The sequence below is a fragment of the Lissotriton helveticus genome, chromosome 12 (genome assembly GCF_964261635.1).
Source record: "Lissotriton helveticus chromosome 12, aLisHel1.1, whole genome shotgun sequence".
Taxonomy (NCBI): Eukaryota; Metazoa; Chordata; class Amphibia; order Caudata; family Salamandridae; genus Lissotriton; species Lissotriton helveticus.
The window spans coordinates 209025594-209040183 of NC_136073.1; the positions used below are offsets into that span (position 1 = coordinate 209025594).

At 41.7% G+C, this 14590-nt stretch overlaps 1 protein-coding gene across 1 annotated transcript in view; it reads left to right on the top strand.

Annotated features, from left to right (window-relative positions):
* ZDHHC7 (zDHHC palmitoyltransferase 7) overlaps positions 1-14590 on the top strand; it is a 358756-nt gene that overhangs the window by 143960 nt on the left and 200206 nt on the right. Inside the window, exon 2 of the mRNA XM_078670375.1 lies at positions 7191-7272. The gene's annotated coding sequence lies outside the window, so the exon portion shown is untranslated. The remainder of the gene's footprint in view (positions 1-7190; positions 7273-14590) is intronic.

Below are 14590 nucleotides of genomic sequence, written 5' to 3' on the forward strand. Positions count from 1 at the left end.
TTCTCTTTAGACCACAGCTCCCTAGATTTGAAATGGATTGCTACATACCATTTTCAGAACAAAGAAAGGGGCGTAGCAGAAATATTGAGGAGGGGAAAAGATAATGGGTTTATCTGAAAAGTGACTTACACAAGCATTTGCAAAAGCCAATAAGACACCAGTTGGCTTGGCCAAAGCCTTTTGGCTGTACACCATTAGGGAGAAACTGTCCAGCATGCTCAAAAGAAAAAATGCATGATGACACCTCTGCGACGTTTTGTAGGTGTCCGCATTAGGCATGACTTGGATGCCATTTTATTATTATTATTTACCGACCAGAAATGTATCGGTAAATAAACAAAAATAAAAGTGGTAATGTGAAAGCTTTTTTATTATTATTATAATAGTATATGGCCAGCAGCAACTTGTTGAATGGTTATCGCCACACTTAAAATAAAAATATGTATATTTTTTTTAAAGGATCGTGGGAGTGGATGGGGGGAAGAAAAGTAACACAGGGGGCAGACGAGAAGCATACACACAATAACCATCACGCAGCATGTAGAGTGAGGAAGTTTGGTGAAGGGGAGAGCTTCCAACATGAGGGAGACAGGAACACAGAGCGCCTGTATGGATATTTAGTAGTTGGAAAGAAGCACACGAGGGAGACAGCTGGAAAGCACAACCACTCTCATGGAGTACTTGGACGAAAAAAGAGAAAAGTGGAAGAATAGAAACCACCCAGTCAGAGAGAAGGTAAAGATGATTTACTCTAGAAGGAGAAACACAGGATGGACAAATTGAGACAAGGGAAGTTTTTTGGCTAAGAAGCTAGCAAATGAGTAACCATAAACCCAATCAGTGGTAAGTAGTGGGCAGGCTTTAAGTTCCTATAAGTTCTTGGTAAGCTCACATTAGCTCTTTTGCAGCAGCACAGCTTGCACTGTCTTCTGGGCTTGACCTTAAAAATGTAAGGTTGTTGGTGGGATACTCTGCAGTTGGTATGCTGTTATATAATCAGTGTAATGATTAGTGTTAAGATGAAATGCAGTTGTGATTTTTTTCTCCCTTCTAAACAACACCGACATATTGAACTTGGATGGGTTTTAAGCACTGATGATGAATGCCAGAACATGATGCTATTTGCCATTGTCCATTCTGGTGACATAGTCATTCACTCCATGAGTCCTTTATCTAAATGCAAGAAGTTCTCTCCTCTGATCTTTGTGGCAACCCCAAGAACCTCTTGTCCTTCCCTTCTGACTGGAAATCAAATGATATTCTTCCACTAGCTTTGTGAGACTTGTTTACAGAGGGCTGTCAACCGCCGATGTGACCTGTCATATGTAGTGTATGTATTTAAGTAGCATTAACCTAACTAGAGCTGGACCGGATCAAAGGCAAAGATCCATTCAGTAATTTGTTGGAAGGGAAGAGTGGTAGTTAGAGAAGAGGCAGACTGTTTATTCGTCATGAAGTAGTCTTCTTTAAATAGATGTCTTCCGCTCTTAAATTCAAGCAGGGTTGTGCAGTCTTGAAGGATACAGGTATGTTGTTCCAGACCTTGGGTTTATACATGGTGAAGGCCTGTTGGCATGTTTTTTCTTTTTAACACTACTTCGTCTCCATTTTAATGGTGTACCGGCTGAAGGTGAGCCGAGAGCCATGCATAGTGAGCTTGCCATCCTTGTAGACAGTGGTGCTAGGCGTTGTGGATTTATAGACTATGCAGTGTCCTGAATTGGAAAAGCAGCTAATGGTTGTGGAAAATAGCATATGGCGATGGTAGTTAGGATCAGCTAGTGGTGGTGGCAAATAGCATGTGATAGCTTTAGCTATAGGAGCACTGATTGACATAGGAACCTCTTTCCTTGTTTCTCTGGAATAAAGGTCCATAATGCCAGTAGGTGAGTTGAGCAGCTGGCATTATTATTTCCAGGTTGGCTCCTCTGGGCAAAGAAAACCCAAGAATAACCTTTCTAGAAACATTCAACTCAAAATCGGACCAGAGTTTTGTCTGTCTCATTTGAGTCTTACATTTTGGTTTTCTTTAGAGCATAAGTGAATCTTGTTGATTCGAGCAGTGCAATTGTTGTTAGTGATAGGAATCTCTGTGGGAGGACTTTTTTTGTCATACGAATTAGTGCAGTCCTGCTCTGCGTTCATCCAAGCAAGACATTGGGGGCTCAGTACATGTCCTCTGTATATGCAGGGCTACTTTCTATGTAACTACTAGTTAAAGGGTGATGAAACTATACTGATCATATCTGGGGTTGGGAGCATTTGGAGAATGTAGTGTTGCCTTTATAGGGTTTTGGCATGGGTGTTAACGTGTTGCACAATTTATGATCAGTAGCAACATGAATTATGTTGATTGGCTAGTTAAGGATTCCTTTTTGGGGCCATTTTTTAGGTTTCACCTGCACTGTGCTTGCAAAATCTTTTGTAATGGAAAAAAAAAATCTTAAATGGGGCTTAGAGCCAGCACATTACTTACCTTTACTCACCATTACTTAGCTCCCACGCCACTCTGATTTCCTGCCTTCATATTGGTCAGTGGCTCCTACTAACCTCCAACTTCCTCCTGGGTTTCAAGTCTTTATCCATGCTGTGGAACATCATGGAGCAAGTACTGCTTCCTGGGACCAGTGTCCTTCCACTAGGTGCAGAAACTCCTTTTTTAAATCTTCCACATGCACTCTTACAAAGTGCATACGTCTGCAGACCCTCTCCCTCACCACCACCCTCTCCTCTAGTTTCACCCAAACCCCTCTTCGCTCTACTCAACCAAAGGTATTGGAGCACTTTACACATCCCGCTCCACTTGACCAAAGGTATTAGTGTTTTTCATGTTACAACTCAAACATAGATCCTCCCCTTTTCCAAAGTCCGTAGCTCTGGCAGTTATGCTACAGTCACGTCAGTGCATTTAACAGCATTTTCCAAATACATACTTTGGTATAACGCTTGTCAGATTAGTTGGTGAATCTTGCTCTTGGTTCGTGGGCTGAAATTCTGCGATGACAACCATTTTTTAAAAAAGTTATAGCTTGCCACAGTTTCTTTCCCTGCTTGTATTCTTCAGTACACAGAGGCCTACTAGCCAGCTGAGTACATAGTGTTTTGCAATATTATCCCCAATCAGGTTTGATGCTTTCCAGTCCCTTACAACATAGTTAGTGGGCCGGGTAAGTGACTAGTGGAAATGGTGTTTAGGCTTTTTAACGCAAGCCCACAGTGTTTTGAGAAATACATGGCCTTTCATATTCTGTTGTAAACAAATGAATCCGATTAGTTTTTCTGTTGTCAGAAGATCTGGTTAAAGTGACTGACCCTCAAACTCCTCTTTCAAACTTGTAATATTTTGAAAAATGGATTTCCACAAATTAATCATAGAATTACTGCATAAGTATTCTTCAATAGGCTCATGTGTACTGGTATACTTCAAGATAAAGCTTTTGGGCATACCTGTTCGACTTATAAGATTTAGGGTGATCTTCCCCTGAGCTTTTTGCCTTCCTTCTCCATTTTCATTGATCTAATTTTTGCTGGCCTTAGGACTCTGCACAGTTTACCACTGCTAACCAATGCTCAAGTGCACGTGCTCACTCCTTAAAACATGGTAACATTTGCATATCCCAAATTTGCATATTTTATTTACTGCTAAGTGCTAATAAAGTAGCTCTACATGTGCCCAGGGCCTGTAAATTAAGTGCTACGAGTGGTCCTGCAGCACTCATTGTGCCACCCAGTTAAGTATTCTGGTAAACATGTCTCAGGCCTGCCATGGCAGCTTGTGTACGCAGTTCTTAAACTGCCATTTGGACCTCACAAAATAAACATTTTATCACAAGCTGGTGACCAAAAATGTTCAAAGAGAACACTTGATGGATAGAATGCAGAACAATATCATACATCACCCCAGTACAGAGATCTGGACCAACTATGTTCACCAGTCTGAAGATGCACAACCAACAGGCCTGTAGTCCCTTATAACACCATGAACAGTATTATTTTTTATCACAATCATTAAAATCAGTCTAATTTTAGTTAAAACAAAACGTTGATTTCCAAGTCTTCCATAATTTATTAGCAACCTTGTTATTCCAGTATTCAAAGTTCATGCGAGAAGCCAATTCTGCCTTATTCCTGCGGCATATGTCGAGTCTGATTTCATCCATTGTAGCATAAACCCAATGCATTTCGGGAAACACCCTTAGTCAGAGGTAATTATAATGTGGAAAATTGAAAAAGATCCTGTCAAACAGTAGAAAACATCTCTCCAACATATAATAAACACTTGGTGACACGATTGTGCTAAATCCAATGTTGCATGAATACCATGAAACTATAAACGTATTGATACATACACTCTCCACCAAAACGGTTGGTGCACATAATAATCTAAAATATAAGAAATAATGACGTGATGAAACCATCAAATAAATATTACAACTAACATTGAAACTGCCATGTGTCCAGAGGGCAGGGTGCAGTGCAGTTAAAAAGTTTGACCTGTACTTTTAAGTTTTACCTGGCATGGGAGTAAAAATCTCTTACACCTCTCCCATAGGATAACATTGGAGTACCTTATTTTATTTAATAAGCTGTACTTTCAAATTGGACGAGGTAACCAGTTCATGTTTGGTGTCTTTGGAAATGTAATGTAAAATCCTAACTTATGGTGAAGTGGAATTTTAAATAACAATTTTCAAATTACGACTTTTAGAAGGTTGGCACCTTTCTTCCCTAGCCATTTAGTGCCTGTAGCTTGTCTCTGGGTCACATAGTAGGGTTTAGCTGACAGTTGGGCTTTGTGTATTTCTTCTAAACATCCACACACGATAGAAAGCTTGGGTGTGCCTGGATTGGCCATCACTGGCTGGATGGAAGGGTGGAGATGGACCCAGCCCTACTTACTTACACTTGAATAGGCTGTTCCCTGCCTCCGCACAAAGGACTGCATAGCCCCATTAGATAGTCTGATGCTAGGACAGGGAAAGCAGGATGCCTGGAGACTTCAGAGGGAAACTACTAGAAGCTTATCTCCCAGTTCAAAGGCACAACTGGGTATAAATGCTGGATTTCAAACACCAAGTCGTCCGTACACTCTTGACCCTGTGGATGCTCTGCCAGGAAGAAGGACTGCTGTGCTGCTGAAAGGATTGCCACTGTCCTGGACTGCCTCTCTGAAGGACTGCTGCCCTACCATTCTGATCTGCTGCACTCTTGCCTTGGTGACAAGGACTGGACCTGTATCTCTTGAACTCATTACTCCAGAGTGACTCCAAGGGCTAGTTGGCTGGTCTCTTGATCTGAAACCTCGGGGACACAACTGGCTTCCCACAACCTTGCACCTGCACCTGGACTCTACCATCTGTGAATCTACCCTGCCAAGTGGTGCCATCCAAGTCCAGAATGCTAGAAAGTGTGATAAGTGCCTAATAATTGCAATAATAATTGCAATTATTAGGCACTTATCATATTGTCCTGATGATGATCCCTTTGAATTAAAAAAGTGGGATCGAAACGCCGTCGACCAATGTATGTGCCTTATACAGTGTGTATATTGTGTACCTTATTGTAATGGCGCAATTGAAAATATCTGTTCCAATTATGATCTAAAGAACAACTCAGCTTTTTTTGCCTAAAAGCCCTTTATGTTCACTTTGAATGTACTAAAGTGTTAGTGGATGAATGAGGTACAGGCTTGTACCCCACGACGTGAGACTGTCGAAGGATATTCTCGATTTATTGTGTTGTAATCATTAAATACGTTCTGACCTCTGTCCGGCTGGACAAGTCACTCTAATACAGAATCCATTGTGTCTGTATTCATCCTTAAATTGATTGTTACTGCATGGGACCATTGTTGTTTTTATAGTACAAATACATTACACATTGCCTCTGAGGTAGGCCTGACTGCTCTCTGCCAAGCTGTGCAAGGGTTGAGCACAGGTTAATTCAGGGTTTACTTATGACTTCACCCTGAGAAGAATTATACGTGCTGCTTGAGAAAGGTTTCACCCTCCTCAACCAGTAACCTGATTTCTTACAATACCTAGTTTCAAAACTCGATTCCATATGCACTTGGGTATCTATATATGTGTGTCATATGCATCATTTTAGCATCATGCTAAGCACTGATATTCTTGCAGTTCAGAAATCAAGACAGTATTCTACATTGAACTTATAAATAAGGTTATGGATTTGCTTATTATGTGGCTAAATAAGGCAATTGTATAATCATGTACAGCAGCAAAGACATGAATGTTGATGTGTGTAGAATACTTGAGAGTTTGCAGTCCCAGTTAAAAGCCTCTTATATCCTTTATACAGTAGAGTTATGCCGTCTCTAGTCACCTGTAATTACAAAATTATACGGATGCTCAAATGTAATAAGTTACAATTGAGTTGTATGCTGAAGTACCTGCTGCCAGAGCCACTAGACAAAGTGAAGGCAAGTCATGGAGCATCATTACAGCTCAATTTAAACAAAGCAACGAAAACTGCCTTTTCTTCCTTCTAATCTGTTTTTCTAAAAGTAAAAGTGAGAAGCAAAAATGAGGTTTGTGGTAACAAATTAATTTTTTTCAATGAAGTTCATAGCTGGAAAAATAGAATCCCTCTGCATTTATGTACACATTATAATCCTTACCATCGTTTTTGTCTGATTTACATTAAAACTGGTCTGTATTTATTTTTGCAAGAAATAACTTTTTGTTGTGTCTATATTTGCACTGAGATTCTGCATTCATTCATCATGACTGCTACTACATTATATATCTCATATCAAAGAGCAAAACAACAAGGATTTAAGTGGTTTATAGGAAGAGAAGTGTGCTGCTCGTGTATTTTAAGGAATACAATATCCTCTTACCATACGTTTTAAAGGATTTTGCAAGTCACGTTGGAGTTCCATGACATTATATAGCAACTTTCTTCGGCCTTATTCCTTTGTATGGTTACATACCCCCTAGGGGACTTGCCATATCCTTATAATGTACGAAGGCCGTACTTTAGCCCATCACTAATAAACATCTTAGAATACTTTCTAATGCTGTACTTCATTAAAGGCCATTGCCCATTTCTTCTGTTTGAAAATGAAGAAAACAATGTACTGAATTTCCAAGCATGGCTTTTTTAAGAGTTTCTTTGCTTGTAAATCGTTCTGTGGAGCTGCACCTCTTAAAATTTGATTGTCTTTTCAGATCACATCAGATATGACTGCATGCAACTTGGAAGCCTGAGGCAAAGCAACGATGTCCAAATAGCGTTTGCACTGTTTGCCAGGTAAATCCTTCGTTTTTATTTGAATTTACAGTGACATGGATACCTGGAGCCAGTACCTTTTGATGCTGTGGGAGGTACTCTTGAATAAATGATCAAGCACCTTTGCGTTGCATTGATCTTTCCCTAAAGTTTACCAGCACCATCGAAAGCAGTTGCCATACAGCAGTGTTCAGCTGTGTCTTGCTGCTTAGCCATTCACAAAGATCATTGTAAAGATTTTAGAATTTTTGCCAGTGAATGGTCCATTGTTGGCCTGTAAGAGTTGTGGCTCCCCGTGAGGTTTAGGCCTTCGTATTTAGTAGAGGAGAAATGTCTGCACAGAAAGTGAACTGCTGATATTCATTTACATATTGAATAAGACATTTTATGCGAAAGGTGCTCATTTCTTTTCGATGAAAAGGTTTACTTGAAAGTGTATTTTGTGGATAGGTTGTCAATGAAAATATCTGTGACTTGGGTCTAAGGTTGGTGATTCTTTAGCTATTGAAGATCAAGGACCTGTTAAAGAACTTTCTACAACCAGTGTTTGTGTATATATTCTTAGTATGTTTGTATAAGGGAAACGTTTCATGGATGAAAAAGTACATAGCCCAGTGTTCATACAGTGGCTTTTCCCCCACTATTTCCAAATTACCTCTCTGATTTGCAAAACTCCAGGTGTGCCTGAGACAGACCTGCAGGTAAGAATTGAAAGAAAGCGCTGGTGGGGATCCGTTCACAATACTACAGGAATGTATCAGCCAAAGTTATCCCTACAGGAAATGGCTGTGCTAGTTTTTGGCCAGTTGTATTTAGAAAACTATTCATTCAAAAGTTCAAAGTTCAAAATAAGCTTTATTCGTTTTTTTTTGTTTAAAACCATAAAAGCAGCAAGTGAAAATACATACATGTATAAATGACTCAGCATATCATGTACAAGGTAAGAAGGAACCAACTATTAAAAACAAACTAAAATCAATTTGACAATGTAGCTGAAAGAAAAAGGTACGTGCAAAATCGAAAAAGGGTAGATGGTTAGTGGCACAAAGTTCATAGAATCCCCTTTCACCATGAATTGTGGTTCAATGTCATTTGCCTTAGGGACGGATGGAGTCGGGGGCCAGGATAGAAATCATACAGGTCCCAGATGCAAATGGGGCCATCTCCCTCTTTGGGCAGGGAAGAACGCAGATAGGGGACAATGTTCATACTCTTGAATTTAAGTAAAATCAGATCGCCCGGGATGACTTTGGGCGACGTACCTAGCCACCCCACCCTCCTGACACTCAGGATACCACCATCTAAAACAGATGGCAATGGTCTGTTTTGTTTTAGCCAGGAAATGGTTTTGTTTAACAGGTCTTGGTGAGTTTCAAATTTACTCTGACTCGGTGCAAGGACCCCAGAGAGAACAGCCACGTAGGGGGCGGCTTCTGGAGGTAAGTGAATCCGATGTGCGGTCCTGGGAACTCTATGGGGTACAGGCACGGAGTTAAAAGTAATATTCCGGCTTCTTGGATTAGGTATAGACATAAGGGGTTCAAGAGTTTGAGCTTTCGTACTTGTCGTAGGCTTGAGCTTTTCATTTTTGCTGGGGAGAATGGGGTGAATGGGTGTAGCAGTTTTTTCAGTTGGAGTATAGTTCCTTAGTATTGTATTTTCAATACTGGTCAACCTGTCTCCCAGGGCGTTGATTTTTATAACCAGGGGTGATAAAGCAGATATTAGCAGTTGCTCGATCTGGGCCAGTAAGGTCAATTGAAGTGGTGATACGGAGTCAGGTATTCTGTTCACGGCCTCAATCGGCAATAATAAAGGTGGGTTGGAGGGAGATAATGAGGGGCTAGTACACATTTTGTCGGCATTAGATGAATTCTCAGTGTCATTGTCTTTTTCCTCATCAGCATCTCTACCCACTATAGGGGGAGTAGATACGTCCTGGACGTAGTTCGTACCACACAAGGCATTCAGCTCCTCCCAGATGGACATATTGAGAGGAAATCAGAGAAACAGTACAATGTGGGATCAATAAGAAGGAAAAATACAACAACTCGGTACCTCCTCCTTCGTTGAAGCCAAGTGGGGTGGCCCGTCCCGGCCTCCTCGTGCCTCTGAGGGCCACAGAGGGCCCGCCCTTTGCCCGGGCTTAGCCCGGCGTCCCGCTCGCGTCCGGCGGAGCGGAGCAGAGCGCTGCTTTTAGGCGCCTCCTGGCGCTTCTGTGGTGTCAAAAGAGCAGCGCCGCCGCTAAGGCTGCCGGGAGATGTAGTCCTGGGGCGGCGGCGCTGTGGGCTGCACAAGTGGACTCCTGGCGGTGGCGGCTACAGTGGGGGCCTCCTCGCCTCCCCCCCTTCACCAAAAACGGTAAGTTCAAATGTCCCCCGCGCTCCGCCGAGCAGAGCGCTGCTTTTAGGCGCCTCCTGGCGCTTCCGTGGTGTCAAAAGAGCAGCGCCGCCGCTAAGGCTGCCGGGAGATGTAGTCCCGGGGCGGCGGCGCTGTGGGCTGCACAAGTGGACTCCTGGCGGTGGCGGCTACAGTGGGGGCCTCCTCGCCTCCCCCCCTTCACCAAAAACGGTAAGTTCAAATGTCCCCCGCGCTCCGCCGAGCAGAGCGCTGCTTTTAGGCGCCTCCTGGCGCTTCCGTGGTGTCAAAAGAGCAGCGCCGCCGCTAAGGCTGCCGGGAGATGTAGTCCCGGGGCGGCGGCGCTGTGGGCTGCACAAGTGGACTCCTGGCGGTGGCGGCTACAGTGGGGGCCTCCTCGCCTCCCCCCCTTCACCAAAAACGGTAAGTTCAAATGTCCCCCGCGCTCCGCCTAGCAGAGCGCTGCTTTTAGGCGCCTCCTGGCACTTCCGTGGTGTCAAAAGAGCAGCGCCGCCGCTAAGGCTGCCGGGAGATGTAGTCCCGGGGCGGCGGCGCTGTGGGCTGCACAAGTGGATTCCTGGCGGTGGCGGCTACAGTGGGGGCCTCCTCGCCTCCCCCTTCACCAAAAACGGTAAGTTCAAATGTCCCCCAATGTCATTCAATCAGTCCATAACTTTATTGAAATGATTCAGAAGAATAGCGTTGCAGATATATTCAGTCTTGTTAACATGATTAAGCTCATTCTGTCTGTGTCCTTAGTTTCCCAGTAGTTATGCAAAGGTTGGCTCGGACACTGTAGGCCACATGGTTTCTAGCAATAATACATCAGCAGTGGAGTGCTTTGGTAGACATGAGACCAGAACTTGAGTTCATTTCTAAATTACCCAAAACTCCTGCAAATAAGTTATCAGTTTGACTCCGATTGATGAAAACTCAAGACCCGCAAAGGTCTTTGGGATACCGACAGTATTGTGGTTCCATACAAATAATGAGAAGGGGCTATAAATGTGTACTTGGCCGAAAATCCTTGTACCTCTTCAATCAAAACAGCCTTTTGGGCTACTATTGCTTTAATTGCATGTATTCGTTCTTTTCTGTTGTACATATCGTTCACTTGTGCGATAAGAAAGCAACCAAGCATTTTTTTTGTTGAAATCAAACTGTACTGAATGTTGATCGTGGTTAGAATACTCTCTTTTTAGAGGAGTTGGTTGCTGGAAGGCTTCCATTATCCTGTTACCTGGCTTATTTATGAGGCGTGTTTTCATCATTAGAAAGTCAATGTATTGGGAATCTCTATTCTGCCAAAAGCCCTTGTCTGCTGGAAATATGGCCATCAGTTATCCTATGTTGTTAGTAGCATGCACTGTTCCATATTGTGTTTGTCTAAGCTTGTAGACCACTAATATGGTGCACACGACTTGGGTTTAGGCATTAATTTAATTTAAGCATTCCATCCATTACTTATTTTTTTATTTATTTCTTAGTTACATGCTTCCGCAAAACTGTTAATCCTCAAACCCTCTCGCTAGCAGCAACATACTTGATGGGTGTACAAATATTAAAGTAGACGTGTAGACGCAGAGGATGGTTAAAGACACGTGGCTATGATTTCAAGAAGGAGTCACAGATTCTTAGTGCTCGTGTAAAATGCTCAGTAGAGTTCAGTATCACTATTGGCCGTCCACTAGATGCAGAAGGCAAGATGCCTTCCGCAGTGGGCTAGAGGGCTGAGGCAGCTAAAACGGAAGAAAGTCTGGAAATAACATTTGTAACCCCTAAAAAGACAGGAAAATTATAGGGCTGTTGTCCAAGAAGGCACCTCAGTTTCTGGTATTTCTGTCACGTCTATCAAATCTTCTCTACAAGTAGCAAGCAGGCTTTACCAGTTGGCAGCTAAGCACTGGAGTTGATTAACAGTACGACTATAGAGGCAAGACTATCAGGATAAACTGAACAGGGAGTTTATGGTCTTTCCTTTTCCACCTAAGTTCTTTAAGGTGACCTGAATGTGACGTTCCATTGTAACTTAAGGGTTTTCCAGGTGGACGTGATACAGAATTCCCCTTGAGGTAGGTCGGACTTGAACCATGGAGAAGCTTGACTGGCAGGTAGGCTGGTTTAGATTGAATGCTACATCTTGCAGTCAGTGTAGCGTTCTGCAGTTTTCAGAAAAAGTATCCCTATGTGTTATGCAACTCCTACTTTGCATTCCTTCCTTCCTATTGGATAATATTAAATGGCTGTCCGTTTCCAATTGTCTTCTTTTTTTAATGGTTTATAATAAAAATGTCCCAAACTGCTCTGAAAACCACTGCAAAGAGTTTAGTGATCCAAACAATTTAGCGAAACGAAATGTCCATCTGCTACATGCCCATGTTTTACAAACCAAATAAATAAAACCTCTTTGTGTAATGACAGATTTTATGTAATCTGCAGGCCTCACTAGTGAATCTTGCTTGATATGTTCTACTTAGCCTTTCGTCCACCAAAGGGCAACATAATATGCTCTAATAATTTAGGCCACTGTAAACCCTGCAATATATTACTAAAGTAAATGTTGTTTATCGTACAGACTAAATTATTTCTATTTATATTTGATTTCTTAATACATTTCTGTTTGTGGAACCTATTGGAACTGACAGGAAACTGCAATAAGCTACTTGATTTTGTATTCTACAAGTGTTAATCTGTTCCTTAAGTACAAACATTGCAATGGATGTCCTAGAAAAGAATCCTGGTTGTATTAGGCCTTTATGTAAAGTTGACATTTCTAAGGTATGTCCAAAGTATTTTTCGTCATATTTAATTAAACATCTGACGCATGATTTCAAAAAGGATGATCAAGTCTGCAAGCGTCCAGGACGTGATGGAGAGAAGAAAGCGGGTTTGGGTGAAGGGGATAATAAAAGCATGATTTATAGATGTATATTTAAAAAAAATGAATAAGCAGAGTTTTGGACCACAGAGTTCAGTGATGTCGCAAACAAAGCATTGTTTTTCTTTAGTTCCAGGAAAAGTGCTGCTAAAAAGTGACCATTCCATTGCAGCTCCCATTTACAAATACACAAACTGTCCTTAACATTTCCAAGGAAGCATATTCCCACAAAAACGGAGAACATTGGCTGCTGTGACATATGCTCACTTCGACTAATCAATAGTGCTCTGAAGCTTGGCTCCCTTGTGACCATCCATTTATAGCCACAGATCAATAGTGACTTCAGGGTTGGCCCATCTCCTTGGGTTGCATGTTTCGGTTCGTGCACTTGGCGCTTAAGACAGGTTCCTCTGCCTGCTTTCAGCCAGACACCTTGGTCTCCTCTGTTAACTAAACCGCAAAGGACTGTTTGAAGACCTTTTTGCACCCACTTCTCACAGCATTTTGATACTTGAAACAAAGAAAGCAAAGTTGGTAATTTTAAAATATCCCATACAAATATTAGGAATTGTACAAAGTCATACCATTCTGCATTGAAGCCATATGGTGCTCGCTTTAATTAGCCCTGAAGGAAAAATCAATGACCATTTCGGAAATTTGACCAATCTCTTTAGGGTACCCTCATGTTTTAACTGGAACAGCTCATTCTATACGACTTTGTTTCAACCAAGAGAGCAGTAAGGGGAATGGACACCAATAATTTGAGTAGCTGTGCATATAAGTATCTATACATTTGAGAACACAAAGGCGCATCTGCCAACACTTTCAGATTTCATTCATAAATCCAAACGTTGATCATGTGGCCACTAGTGGTACAGATTGGAAGGAAGCCTACCTCCTTTTCCAAGTTGATCTCTTTATTAACGCCTACCGACAGAACTGTGCCCATCTGTTAGCTCGGTCAGTACCTATTGGGTCTTCAGTCTCTCTAGCTTTCCTGCAATGCAACTTAATTCTACTTCAAACTTCAGATATATTTTGCCGAACTAATTGACACTCACTTTTGTTAATCTGGTAACCTACCTTGTTTATATTTCTATAAGCCTTTCTAACACTTTCAGCTATCTTGTCTGAAATCATTTATAAATGTGATTTAGTAGTGCCTCTGTTAATTTATAAATGATTCATTATGTCCCCTTCATGTAATATACAGATGCTATGATTGCTGAATGGGCATCTGAATTTACCTGCTTCAATTTATTTCTGGCTCACCTAACTAGATTTAATGTTTATCCTCAATGTTGTGAGACCATTTTCCTACCCTGGTATTTTTACCCAGCTCGTCTAATCTGTCTACTTCTTCCCCATTTCTCAAATGTTCCTCTATATTTACCATCCGCCTGTATTTTTACCTGTGCTGCTCATTTTTGACTACTTTTATGGCTAGAGTCATGATCTCTTCTACAGTATGATGCTAGTATTATTTATATGCTCTGAATCACTTTGTGCTCTGAAACCTAGTTGGGTGGATTCTGCTTTACATGAGACAAGCCATTAATAAATGTTTTCTTAATTAGCTTCTAAATTAAGTGCTGTTGAAACACACCAGTACGAGAGGTCTTGTGCAGAAGCCAAGCACACCTCTGATGACTACCCGGTGTTGACTTAATGTATATCTCACACTTTTCTTAGGCCCATGCATGAGTAGCTCATGTAATCCAGGCTGTTTCTTTTCATCGTGCAATTTATATTCCTGTTCATACTTTTAAAAACCAAGACTACAAGCTCTAGAATGGAAACACACATGTGGCCTGGATGAGCTACTCACTCATGGACCATGGAAACTTTAGAGTTCTCATTTGTTGTGTATGACATGTCGCTACTGTTAATCTACTGATATAGGATGACCATTTTGTGCAGCTGTATACATTGCTGATAACCCTCAGAATTGAGAACGTTGCACCTTGAGTTTTAATTTTTAATGATGATTTGCCTCTTTTCAAATGGCTGGGTATCATGAAACAACACAGGCACAAAAGCCCTGGAGCCTGATAGAATGCCGGCATATGCCCTTAAATGGGATATTGCCCTATAGGCCCTTTT